Source organism: Tupaia chinensis, unplaced genomic scaffold (assembly GCF_000334495.1).
Source record: "Tupaia chinensis unplaced genomic scaffold, TupChi_1.0 Scaffold143985_1, whole genome shotgun sequence".
NCBI classification, from domain to species: Eukaryota; Metazoa; Chordata; class Mammalia; order Scandentia; family Tupaiidae; genus Tupaia; species Tupaia belangeri.
The window spans coordinates 54848-67614 of NW_006203836.1; the positions used below are offsets into that span (position 1 = coordinate 54848).

General features: G+C 49.9%; 1 protein-coding gene across 3 annotated transcripts in view; it reads right to left on the bottom strand.

Moving 5' to 3' along the window:
- The window catches only part of LOC102478422 (TBL1X/Y related 1), a 67030-nt gene extending 54644 nt beyond the window's left edge, over positions 1-12386 (bottom strand). For 2 of the 3 annotated variants that reach the window (XM_027767175.1, XM_006165661.3), the window contains exon 1: positions 12326-12386. The gene's annotated coding sequence lies outside the window, so the exon portion shown is untranslated. Of the gene's footprint in view, positions 1-251; positions 271-12325 lie in introns of those variants that run through there. The other variant, XM_006165662.3, reaches the window with a different exon arrangement.
- Between the last annotated feature and the right edge of the window lie 381 nt (positions 12387-12767).

A 12767-nucleotide genomic window follows, 5' to 3' on the forward strand; every position in this document is an offset into this window, starting at 1 on the left:
GCCTGTGAGGCGGTGTGAGGCCCGCAGACCACGGCGCCCTGGACCGGCACGTGCTCACTCCAAGAAAGGCAGCCGCAACGCATCGATGTGTATGTAGGAATGTGCGTGTGCGTACAAAATAGAAGAGACTGGACAAGGAATGGATCAGAGTAGTCAGGAGTAAGGAAGGAAAGCGCGAGTCGGGACACACGAGCAGCAGGTGGCGGGCAGCGAATCGCGGCAGCCGCGCGTCCACGGGAGGAGGCGCTCACCCTGAAGCGTGTTGCCGAGTCCACAGAGACACACAGCGGGCAGCATGGCGGGGGACAAGAGCCCCGGACTGAGTCAGGAGACCTCTGTGCTAGTCCGAGGCCTCAGTGTCCTCATCTGTAAAATGAGGGTGCGGGATTAGATCATCTGAAAGGGCTCCTCTAGTTTTAACATTGAGTGACTCTACAGATGAAGTCAGGAAACAGCAATAACCACGGTTTTCGTTGACAGTGAAGGTTAATTGCTAACATGGGAAACACCAAGAAGAAATACGAATGAAGACAATGTTTACGCTAAAAAAGGATACAAGCACACAAAATTGATCTACTTCTCTCTTCCATGAGTGACAGAGACAGAGACAGAGACAGGGGGCCAGCACCTCCGCCAGGCCCTGACGCCAGAGTCCGCCCCGGCCCAGCCAGCACGGGCTCCGGAGCAGATCGAAGGCGGATGCTCTCAGGGAGGTCTCTGCTGCAAACCCAAGACGTCCCCACGTGGGCCAGCCCTGCGGAGAGTCATGCTGTTACCACCACGCCGGGGCCTGCCCCAAACCAATCTTTTTTTTTAAAGGGTTATTTAACTTTTTTTATTACTTTCTACACAAATCTCCGTCTGCAGACAAGTGCTTTATAACTGTAACTGCTAGAAGGGATTTTAGGACATGCCGGCCTTAGAAGACGCATTATCTGAACTATAAACTAGGCTAGTAGTGAGTAACCAATTACGACCTGAAAAGGACTTTTCACCTTTCGGCAGACAGACTGCCCAAGTAAATCCAGAAGGTACTACAGAGGTATGGGCTAGGATTTACTTTAGTAGATAAACCACCTCAGGGGTGTCCCTAACTGAACAAAGAATAAAATGACTCCAAAAACTGAATAAACAACTACATAGTTTCGATATGTAAAGAGACAATAATTACGCTTGTGATAGCCTTCTGTGTTCACGAGTGTCTCTCTCTGTGCATAATTGTTCTCTGGTTAGCTGTCGGAACAGAACCTGGCTTCTCATTCTATGAACCAGGCAAGCTGAGAGGAAAAAAATTTGTCGGTGACTTACAGAAACAAAAAATGAAAGAATACCCCTAAGTTTAAAATGTCTATAATGAAAAAAAAGAAGAAAAAAAGAAGCATCTATTGGTAGCAAACAATATGCTCTGAAACCTCAAGAGACGCTGGTTTTCTAACTGTACTGCCCTACACGTAACTGCCTGCCTGGTGAGAGGTACTCTGCCAGGTTTTCACAGATCTGACGACTAGTTTTGAGTTTAAAGACCGACACATATGGTACTTTGTATTTTTTGACTTTTTGCTTATATTGATGTCAAGGTTGTTAACTGGCAGACTTAAAACTTTAGGGATTTGAGAACCAATAAATATGCCTCTAGATTCAAGAATCTATCAGAAGCCCTACTGAGAATAGCTCTCAACGGTGTAAAGCTGTAAGAAAACACCCCGTAAACACCTGCTGGCCAGCGTGGCGTGGTGGGCGAGCGGCTAAGGAGGCTTGATCTCACGTGACTGGCTAACCGCCAGGGTCAAGTCTGGGACCCTGGGACCCGGCGGCTCGAAAGGCGTGGGAGGCCTGACGCCCGAAGGAGGAAGCGGCAGAGAAGAGGCCTGCTCCTCGTCAAGCTCCACGGGGAGGGGTGCTGGCGCTCCTGCTTTCTCGCTTTCTCTCTGTCTCTCCGTCTCTCTCCAGTGAGCACACATGCCCTCGAGCAAAGAACAAAAAACCCTGCTTTTTAAAGTTTGTTTTAATGCAAATGATCTGGAAAGGTTATCACTCAGTCCTCTGAGCAGTTCACCTGGGTGGTACTAACACCACATCAGAATCACTAAGAAAACGTGTGGCTGCCAGAAACAACGGCAAAGTTAACTTTGACGGGAGAAAAATTTATTGTAAGCTAATCTTAAAGTGGCTGATAACCTTGTGTCCCTGAGACAGAAGTCTCCAAAGCAATGTTCATTTGCACTGAGCATATTCCCCACTTAATCTTGGGACTGCAGTTTTCAGCCCTATTAAGCTGATTAAGTGAGCACACACTTAGTGTCAAACAAGAAATCACGCTTCGGGCCAGTGGTGTGTGGAGGTTAAGGCGACTGGATCCCACATGGCCAACTGACTGGTTGGAGTCCGGACCCCAGTGGTTCAGAAACATGCCAGGAGCACATACGTGCATGCCCAAAACCCCGAGGAGGGTAGAGAAGGGAATGTGGTGTGGTCGTCCCCAGGGGGGACTAATCTCACTCATTTTCTTTCTCTCCAGCAAGTGCATATACCCCATAACCAAAAATCAAAAACAGAACCAAAAAAAGAAAGCTTAAGAAAAAAAAATCACGCAGACACATACTTTAGGACCTGTCCCTCTTTCCAGACGGAGTCTCGCTGCTCTGGTGCTGCTGCCTGGGCGCCCCAGCTGGACCAGAACACGTGCTACCACATGCTACGTCTGCATGTGTGTGTTTCTGTGAGAGAGATTTCTGCTATGGGGCACATGCACTCACCAGAGAGAAAGAGAGGAATCCTCCCCTGGGGGATGACCACGCCATAATTGCTTCCCTCCATTCTGCTCTCAGGATTTGGGGCACACACACATACGCAGCCGGCAAGAGCTTCTAGTCACTGGGTGTGGGACACAAACCACAGTCAGCACATGGATGTCCCACACCTTAACCACCACGCCACCTGCCGGTATTCAACCTGCTGCTTTAAAACAGGGTCTTGTTTTGTTGTCCAGGCCAGCCTCGAGCTCAGAAAGCTTCTGTCTCAATCCCCCCGAAGTTGCTGGGACTACGCCCGAATGCCACCAGACTTCAGGTTGGACTGGGACTCCCAGCAGGGCCCCCCAGGTGGTTCTGGCCTGCACAGGACATCCTAGTCATGTGCACCACCACGGCTGGGCCAAAGCTCCGTCTGCATCCGGGGCTGTAATTTCTCTCCACCTACTACGAAGACTTCCCGTTTTCAGAGATACGTAAACATCAAGACATTAAAAATGAAACAAAAACTGTTAAGATCCTATGAACACTATCGTCTTTAGCCAATACTACACACGTGAACCAGGCCCTGTAAATCCCAGGGTGAATGAACAAGGTGAAACACTCCCTCCAGGAAGGCGCCGTGCCAGACTGGTGATGAGACAGGAAGGCTCCCTGACCACCCCTCCACGTGACACCGACACACTGCGACTCCTCCCGACCACCCGGCTGCATAGACCACAGCCTTCTCAACGGGCCGAAGCCACCTCCACTCGACGCTAAGCACCCAGGGCACAGACAGCGCAGGGCTGAGCACGGTGCCAGCACGTGGGCTCTGGAAGGTTCCGTCCCGAGAGCAGGTGAGGTTATCTTATTATTGTAACACACGGAGAAACATGAAGAAATAAAAATACCTAAAATGTCCAAATCTTACTTTCGGTCACTAGAAAATGATCAAGCTCTTGAAACATGAACTAACTTCACGTACTAACTGTCTAAATACTTGTGGCAACTGCTTGGGCTGGCCGGGGGACGGTGGTTAAGGGACCCCCTGCAGCCGACTGTGCGGAGTCCACCCTGACAGCCTGGAAATCACAAGGGCCACGTGTGCACACGTCCCCAAAATCCCAATAGTCGAAGAGAAGGGTTATGGCGTGGCCTGGGGGTGACTTCCCACCCGCCCAGCCCCAACTAGCACACGCACCCTAGAGCAAAAGTACTAACAGCAGCAGTAACTGCTTGATTAAGTTAGAAGTGCTGATTTCAGGATTAGAAAGAAAATGCCAATATACAATGAAATGATCAATTAATGGTTAAAAACTAACATCTTGCAATTACAAGTTATATTTTAATATTCGTATTCTATTTGTCACAGGGCCGCTAGATCCCACATGGACTGTGCAGTTCAATCCTGGACCTGGGCTGAGAACCACGCCAGGTGCGTGTGCAGGTGCCCCAGGAGGGGAGAGGAGAAGGGGCTGAGCGGCGGCACCCTCCCGGGAAGAGCGCTTTCCTGTTTTCTCTCCGCGGTCCTGTTTTCTGTCCGGGTGTTTGAGGCAAGCACTCAAGCCCTCCAGCAAGTCTGTTTTATTTACTTTTTAATTCTATTTTTCTCTTATCCCCAGTGGCACACAATTTAATCTGACATACACCTTTAAAATCCAGGCTATCAGAAAAGCTTCCCTAAAAGTGATGGACAGAGTAAAAAGTGATTTGGTGTCTGTAGCAGTTACCCGTAACGCTGGATTACGGCACTGTACTTTAATAGTACTAAACTTGTTTCTCAAAACTGCAAAAGAACCACGAAATCCTGGAATAGTGAGCTCCTGCTTTCTACCTAAACATTCATTACGACATTATTACCACTCCCCTAAGCGTTATGTCTTAATTTGCTCGTGTCGTGTGGCTTCCATGGGGTAGAAGCAGCAGCCTCTGCGGGATGGTGATGTCGCCCCTTCTTCTCCTCCATCTCTCCTTGCAGGGACTTGGGGAGCAGGCACTCACATCCAGCGTGTTCTCCTGTCACGGAGTCCAGGATCCCAGCAGCAGGGTCGGCCATGTGAGATCCAGCCACCTTCTCCGGGACCACATCACCGCTCGGTCCAATACAGAATTTCTAAAATACTTTTTCCAATCAGGCAAATAACTCTAACATAAAAATTATGTCAGTTTTCCTCTGGGAAAAAAAACCCAAAACACTAAATGTGTCCTAGCCATACCTCATAAATGAAAATTAGTAAATTATTAATAAATTATAAGAGTGGGAAGAGAACCTAATCATTTCTTCTAACAGGATTTTTCAAATACTTGCTCAAAATAAGCAAGCCCAGGGATTCCACCTCCACTAACCGTACCTGAACCTGAGTGTACCCTGCGTGTTCTTCCCTGCCACGTCGATGCCGTACAAATGAGCCTCACAGTCTCTGCTACAGTACTTTGAAATACTCTAATTATTACTTGGGTATGTTTTATCTTCTCACTCGTCTATTCACTTCTCGTTTCTACGTCTTTTTCACTCCTAAACAGTTCAGAGCTCAGTGAACACGCAGAAAAATGTCACTGATGAACTATCTAAACAGTTTTCAAATTTAAAAAAAATAATGTAAATTTTGATATCACAAAAAACTAAAACCAGAAATTTGTCTTAGAAGAAATAATACCGAGTTAGTCTTTATTTTCTTTCATTTTATCATAAATATTTTTTAAAGGATATCATTTTTTAAAAAGTCAGTCTTGGGGAACAGCAGATGGCGTAATGGTTATGTTGCTGGACTCCCATGTAGTTGACCAAGGTTTGGGTCCCAGACCCAGCAGCGTAAAATTCACGCAGGGGCACATGTGCATGTGTGCCCAAAATCCTAAGAGGAGAATGGAGGAGAAGGGATTGTGGCATGACCATCCCCCCTGGGGGGTGATTTCTCACTTTCTGTCTCTGTGTCTCTGGCAAGCTCACGTACCCTATGGCAAAAATCATCTCCCCCCCAAAAAAGTGTGTGTGTGTGTGTGTGTTATTTATTTTCCGTCTTTAAGTGACGATTCTATTTTATTTTATTTTATTTTATGTTTTTACCATAGGGTACATGTGCTTGCTTACTGGAGACAGACGAGTCGGAGAGGCATAAATTCTCAACAAAAGCCACCCTTCACACAGTGCTGTCTATATAGCAATGTCATTCATCCCTCACACTGAATAAATCACCAGCAGTTGGCGTAACGGCTGTGTCGCTGGACTCCCATGTAGTCGACCGCAGTTCGAGTCCCAGACTAGGTGGTTTAAACTCACACCAGGCGCGTGTGCGTGTGTGCCCAAGATCCCGAGAGGAGATGGAGGAGAGGGATGGCGGCATGGCCATCCCCCTGGGGGGTGATTTCTCATTTTCTGTCTCTCTGTTTTTCTGGCGAGCGTGTGCGCCCTATAGCAAAAACCTCTCAAAAAAAAAAAAAAAAAGTAAATCGCATAACAACAGAAAACAAAACACAATGCCAATCAACCTTCCTACAATGAATGTCAAATTAATTTACAGATGCCACACCGAAGAACTAGCTGGCAAAGCAGATCAGACCCCTGGCTCCTCCGCAGGCACCATCCTGCCTGGCACGGTCCCAGCCCTGCGGGGTTTTATCCTCGGTCTGACAGGCCAGAACTTACTTGTGGCCCTTATCAGCGGGGCAGGTCCAGCCACAGGACCCAGCCACGGGCGCGCTCAGAGAGGGGTGCTGAGGCCCAGCCTCCCAAAGCAGAACTGTGCCCACACAAGGGGAGCTGCTCACCACGGCCCAGCTTCCCGCCCTGCCACTGGGACTGGGCCGCTCAGAGGTGGCATCCTCTCACTCCCACCACCCTCGTCCCCCCTGGGGAACCACCTGGGTTCACCTTTCAGAACTACTGGAATTCACATTTTGAATAAAATGGTTATAATTAAGGGCCTGATAACCCAAGACAATTGCTGGTATTATTCTATTCATTTATTCTAACTGTGCACCCGGCATGTTCTTCAGGCTCCGAGGGCCAGCCTTGGAGCCCCGGCAGCGTGAGAGCCGGCTCCCTATAAATGACCCAGCCAACCACTAAGCGACAGAGGTCCTCGCTCTAGTCTTAGGAAACGTTTACTTATAAACCACATTCATTTCTGTATGCCGTGAGGTGACCGCACAATCAGAATGAGAAGAAATGGAAGGGTGGAGAATGACGGATAAAGCTAAGAGACTTTTCTGGAAACTAAGGATCGAAGGACACACAGAGAGGCACGCTAACAACCGGTGAGATGCTGCTTCTCATCTGTCGCATTAAAGGCGAGTCAGAGGTGGCCTCCCTGCACGTCGGCCGGGAAGGGGAAAGCAGTGCCCCCACCCCCGCTGGAGGGTCGTACCCCAGAGCCAGGACGCCTACCAGCAGGGACCCTGCAAACGGACTCAGAGCACCTGTGATGCTCGGCCTCGCCCAAACCCACCGGGGATGCGTGGCACACCGTGGGCCAGAGCCTCTGCTGCCCCATCTCTAGAAATTTCGATACGTACGTGTATTTGCAAGACAAGTCATAAATATTTTTCACTTTTTAAACCTAGTTACCTATAAGAGAGGAAAGTGAGAATGTATCTCACTTTGAACTAGAACAAAAGTTTCACATAATTATAAAATAAAATTTAGTAAAAAATGTTATATCATAAATACTAAGAATAAAACAAATGGGCCTAAATTATTTATCAAGTTGGTCGGGAGGAGGGGGAAAATCACACAAGTGGATTTATTTTTAATAATTTTAAAAATATAATACACTGGTCAGCAGATGGTGTAGCAGTTACATCGCTGGACTCCCACTTGGGAGTCCGACCTCAGTCTGAGGCCCAGACCCACAGGAACTAACGCCAGGAGGGGAATGGAGGAGAAGGGAGCATGGCGTGGCCATCGCCACGGGGGCGACTTCTCACTCGCATTGTCTCTGGCTCGCTCGCTCTCTCTGGCAAGCACACGGCTCTGTGTGTGTGTGTGTGTGTGTACATACATAAATATACATATATACATATGTACATATGTGTGCGTATTTATTTTACAGGTGGATATATAATGTATTATAATCCGTATTTCACACACACATATATTATAGGTTGGACATCCCTTATCCAAGACACTGGGACCTGAGCTGTCAAGGGTTTTCTAAATTCTAGACTCTCTGAACACGAGGAGGCAGCCTGGAGATGGGCCCGGATCTACAGAGGAGGCTGATTACATCTCATACGCGCACACAGCAGAGGCGGTTTTATATTTGTGTGTCACAGTACTTTGCATGTGACCCATGTATGAAGTCAGGTGTGTAATTTTCCACTTGTGAAGCCACATTAGTGCTCAGAGTTTTGAATTTTGGATCAATCTTGGATAAGGAACAGTCAATCTATATGCGTAATATCTATCTTATATACTTACACATATTTATATATTTCAAGTATAGCCTTTACTTCCATATTAATATATATTCGCATGTAATCTCATATACACTATGAGCATCTAAAAGAAACACGTTTATGTACATACTGTTCAGAAAAGAGATACGTCAGCAGGAGGAAAGACAGAGAACACTGGCATGGAAGACTAAGTTTTGGAGACAGCCCTGCACTGCATGGGAACTGCCGCGGTACGCGCTGCTCCCTCGGAGTGGTGAACCCCCGGCACTAGACTGGCTCGAGTCACTGCTACTGGAAAACAGAACATGACTCATCAGAGGACGGAGCGGGGCAAGCGCGAGATGAGCTTGGGGACACCCTGTTATGCCAGAGATCGCCAAGCGAACAAGTCGTACAGGACCACTCCGAAGACTCAGGAGTAACCCTGGGAGGCTCCTTTCCCCGAGACAGCGGGCCACCAATGAAGACATACATGACGCTGCAATGAAATACAGGGAACCCCTAAAGCCGCAAGCTCTCCAGGACCCTGGGGGGCAACTCAGCACTGGGAAGACTGGCAGCGAGGAGGGCGTTGCGCGTCAGCGTGCCTCCCGGGCCGGCTGCTCACGGGGACCAGGTGTGTCATGGCGGAAGGCGCTCTTCGCAGGGAATTCCCGATGCGGCCGTTTGACCTCCCTGGAACTACACTCCTACACACGCTCGGGCCCCGACGGTCGCTGCCGCGCTGCCAGGGACAGAGAGGAGCCCCGTGTGCCTCCTCCTGGGAAACCCTGGGCCCCCCACCCAGTGCCTGGGGAGGGGAGTGAGCCGACTCTAGCTCCCTCTACCGGCTTGCAGCAAACAAAAGGCAAAGAGGAACGTTGCATTGCAAGGCACGCAAGACCAAAATACAGACCACGGAAAGTTTATGGGACAAGCAGGAGGGGAAAATAAACAGGAAGAAGAGGGAGCTGTGCACAGCCACTACCCCAACTACGAACTGTCGTGAGTCCAGAAAACACACCCACGAGCACACGAGGAAAACCCCAACAGCCGATGGCAGGGAGACGCTGCAGCAGCACCTCACGTCCACAGCGGGGATGGCCACCTTCAAACAAGCGAAGTAACTAATGTTTTCCAGGCCCTGGAGAAATCCGAACCCTGCTACGCGGTTTCTGGGAAAGTAAAATGGTACAGCCACTAGGGAAAACAGCATGGAAGCTCCTCAAAACAAACACGCACATGCATCGCCACACGCTGTGTCTATGGAAACTCCAGTGGGACAAGAACCGAGAACCGGACCTCCGAGCCAACTCTGCACACCGCGACCGCAGTGCACGCTCGCCGGAGCCCGGAGGTGCAGTGGCCCTCAGTCCACCCACAGGCGGCCGGATGAACACGTGCGAGCACACAACCGCGCGGGACCCCGATATGAAGGAGCGAGGTCAGAGGCTGCCAGGGAGAAGTGCTTGCCGGCCGTGGCCCCAGACGCCCGCGCAGAGGGCTGAGGGCCCAGAGCCGAGCCCGCGCTGCCCGGCGGGCAGGCAGGCGGCAGCCAGGCAGGGCTCTGCTCCGGCCACGGCCTGCAGCGAAGGCGGCCAGCTCCCGCGGGGCTGCTGGCGGCTTCGAGGCTCGGCCCCAGCTGTGCATACGTGCCCCCAACCAGCCTGGGAGCTGGGGAAGAGCTGGTGCCCTGGCCATTCCAGGGGAAGGCATTTTCTCTTTTTCCCTTTTTCTCTGGCAAATGTGCATGCCCTCTGGCAAATTATTTAAAAGAAAAAAGGAAAAAAGAAAGTGAAAGGTTTGTGGCTAGGAGCTGGTGGAACTAAATTCTTTATAGGTATATGGTTTCAGTTTTGCAAGATTAAAAAAAAAAAATTTACAGCACCCTGTTACACAACAATGTGAGTATAGTAACATGGCTCACTGCATGCTCCAAAAACCTTCCTTACCGTTTTTCAGAGTTTTTCAAGTATATTTAAATTATTTGCTAAGACTAAAGAGGTTATGCTTTAAAGAATGAGCATTCCATCGTGGTTATGTATCTTAATAGCCTGCATCGATAGAAATACGACACACTCATTAGTAAAACCGTATGTTGGTAACTTCCGGTGGGGGAAGATGGGGACATGGTGGTTAAAAACCACTTGGTGACTACGGCAGCTCGGTGAAAGGTCATTGTGCTAATCTCTCCAGCATCTGCCTGAAATTTTTCACAGTGAAAAGTCGAAATAGCCGTGCATGCCTGCTGGCCCGTGCACCCACAGTGCGTATGAGAGGCAGAGGGGCGGCAGGACACAGCTGCAGAAGAGCTGCGCCCATCGGGGCCACGTCAGCCGCAACGAGAGGGTCAGTGTCTCTTGAGGGAGGGCCGAGGGCACAAGGAAGGTGACAGTCCCTCCAGTGATGGGGAGGGGTGGTCCCCACGGAGGGGAGACAGGGCCACGGCCACCTACAGCACAGGTCTCACTGCAGCGCGACGGCAGCGAGGGTCCCGGAGAGTGCGCGGGCACCCTGCTCAGAGGCGCAGAGGTGGCTTTGGTGCCCAGCCAGACGGCACGAATGGCTCTGTTTATCCCACACCCGCTCTAACCATAAACTGGAATTTCTGTGACCATGACTTCAAAAAGGATTCAGAGATTTTCAGCAGACTTGGAAAACGCTGGAGATGATCAATGTCGAGTTCGGTTTATAAACTGTAGCAAGCAGAACCAGACCCAGTCTTCTGAGTGGCACGGGAACGCACTGCAGGCTGGGCACCGAGGGGCAGGCGCGGTGGCAGTGCCACCCTGCACCCCTGCCCCGTGGACACCCGCAGGCTGGCCAACCGTCGGGGTCACCAGGAGAGGGAGGAGGGCAACAGGCCGCACACAGCAGGGCTCCGGCACTCAGGAAAGCTCAGGGTATGGATCCCCACAAAAGGGGCAGGGCTGGGCTGGCTTCCCCTGGCGCTGCTCACCTGGACCTGCTGAAACCACGTGCTCCGGGGACAGATCTGAGGACAGCTAGAGTCAGTCAGTGACCTGGGGAGCTCAGAGCGCGTCACAAACTAATGGGACCATGCCACCCTCTGCTCGGAGAAAAGCTGGGGGTGGTAATCTCTCCAGCCTCCCCTTAGCAAGAGAGAGGGAACGGGGGAGGAGAAGGCAGAGGGGCCCATCCTCCTCCCAGTGAGAATTCAGAAACAGAGCGAGTTCACCTCTCAGCACACGGACAAGCCCGTCCTGAAAACGAATCACCTTCTAGGAGCATCTTGGCAGACTCCGCACCTGCTTACTCTGGTTCTTGTTAAATTTTAGTCATTTTTATTTCAGACTGATAGATACCTCTGCTCAAATTTAACATTTACAATTAAACTTTGAATAAGTAAATAATTAAAATGTTTGGTAGCACAGTATAGAAAATTATTTTTAATAAGTTATTGTTTTAAATAATTCCTCTGAAAACATAAAAATTAATTCTGCTATTTACTAATTCCCCCACATACACGGCAATACTATTTTGGTAAGAAATTGCATTTTGAAGGAAAAAATCATTCTGAATTCTATTTAACAGTGATGAAATTACTTAGCTTACAGATAGGATAAGCGTTAGCAACTTGAACCAATTTCACCCCCTAATTTCTGTAAGAGTGCCTGCCAGAAGCTGTCAGAGACTCTCAGCATATTCAGAAGACTAGAAGACGAAGCCTATCCCAGCCCCCCAAGTCCAGCACCTCTGCTGTATGCACAGCTGACACGCACATACGTGATGAAATGATTCTGGAGAATGTTCTAAATAGGTCAGAATGGCTCTCCGAATTACCCATTAACTAAAGACAGGTAGAGCTGCAGTCCAACTGGCCACTAACTAGAAACACCAGGATAAAGTTCAAGTGTAAACACAGTCTGTCCTAAGTAAAATGGTGAACACATGATCGAGCTATTACTGACACTGTGCAATTGTCTTCCACTAGAAAATTCTGTTCACGAATATAGTTCATTTGGCAAAATACAAGACCGTCACTCTAAGAATACTTTCATCCTGGAAAGCACAGCTGAAAGGATATTAACACTACAAAAATCAGTATCTTCAAAGAATGGTGACTTTTTAACAAGATGTTCATAAATTATTTCACACATGTAAATTACATATTTAGAAAAGGTATTAACTTAGTTTGGAAACACGTTTACTTTGTCAAAATCTGAAAACAAAGCAGAGGGGACGCCGAGACTCACCATTGGCAGCGCATTGACGGGGTGGCCTCGACGTGCACCGGCGAAGCTGCTGCGGCTGCTGCTGGGGAAGGAGAGTCAGAGTGAGCTCCCTGCAGCACGGGAAGGCCCAGCCCCAGTGCCCGCGTCGCCCAGGTCCCAGCAAGGAGGACCGTTCCCCCACACCATCACGGCCGTAACCACAGAGGCAGCTGCATGCGTGTTTAACACCAACGGATCTCTGGAGCACCCCGAGACTCACGCTGCCACCCCATAACTCAACTGGTGCAGACGCCACTGGCTGCAGGGCCCACGCCACGTGCTCCCGACCGAGGACCAGGGACCGAGCGCCCGGCCACCAGCAGCGGGACAGGCCTGCACCACGGCTCGGAGACCACGTGCCCAGCCCACCCTCAGTCGGCTCTCACGGCTCCCGCCCCCCTGGGGGGGCACCCCGCCTCCTCCC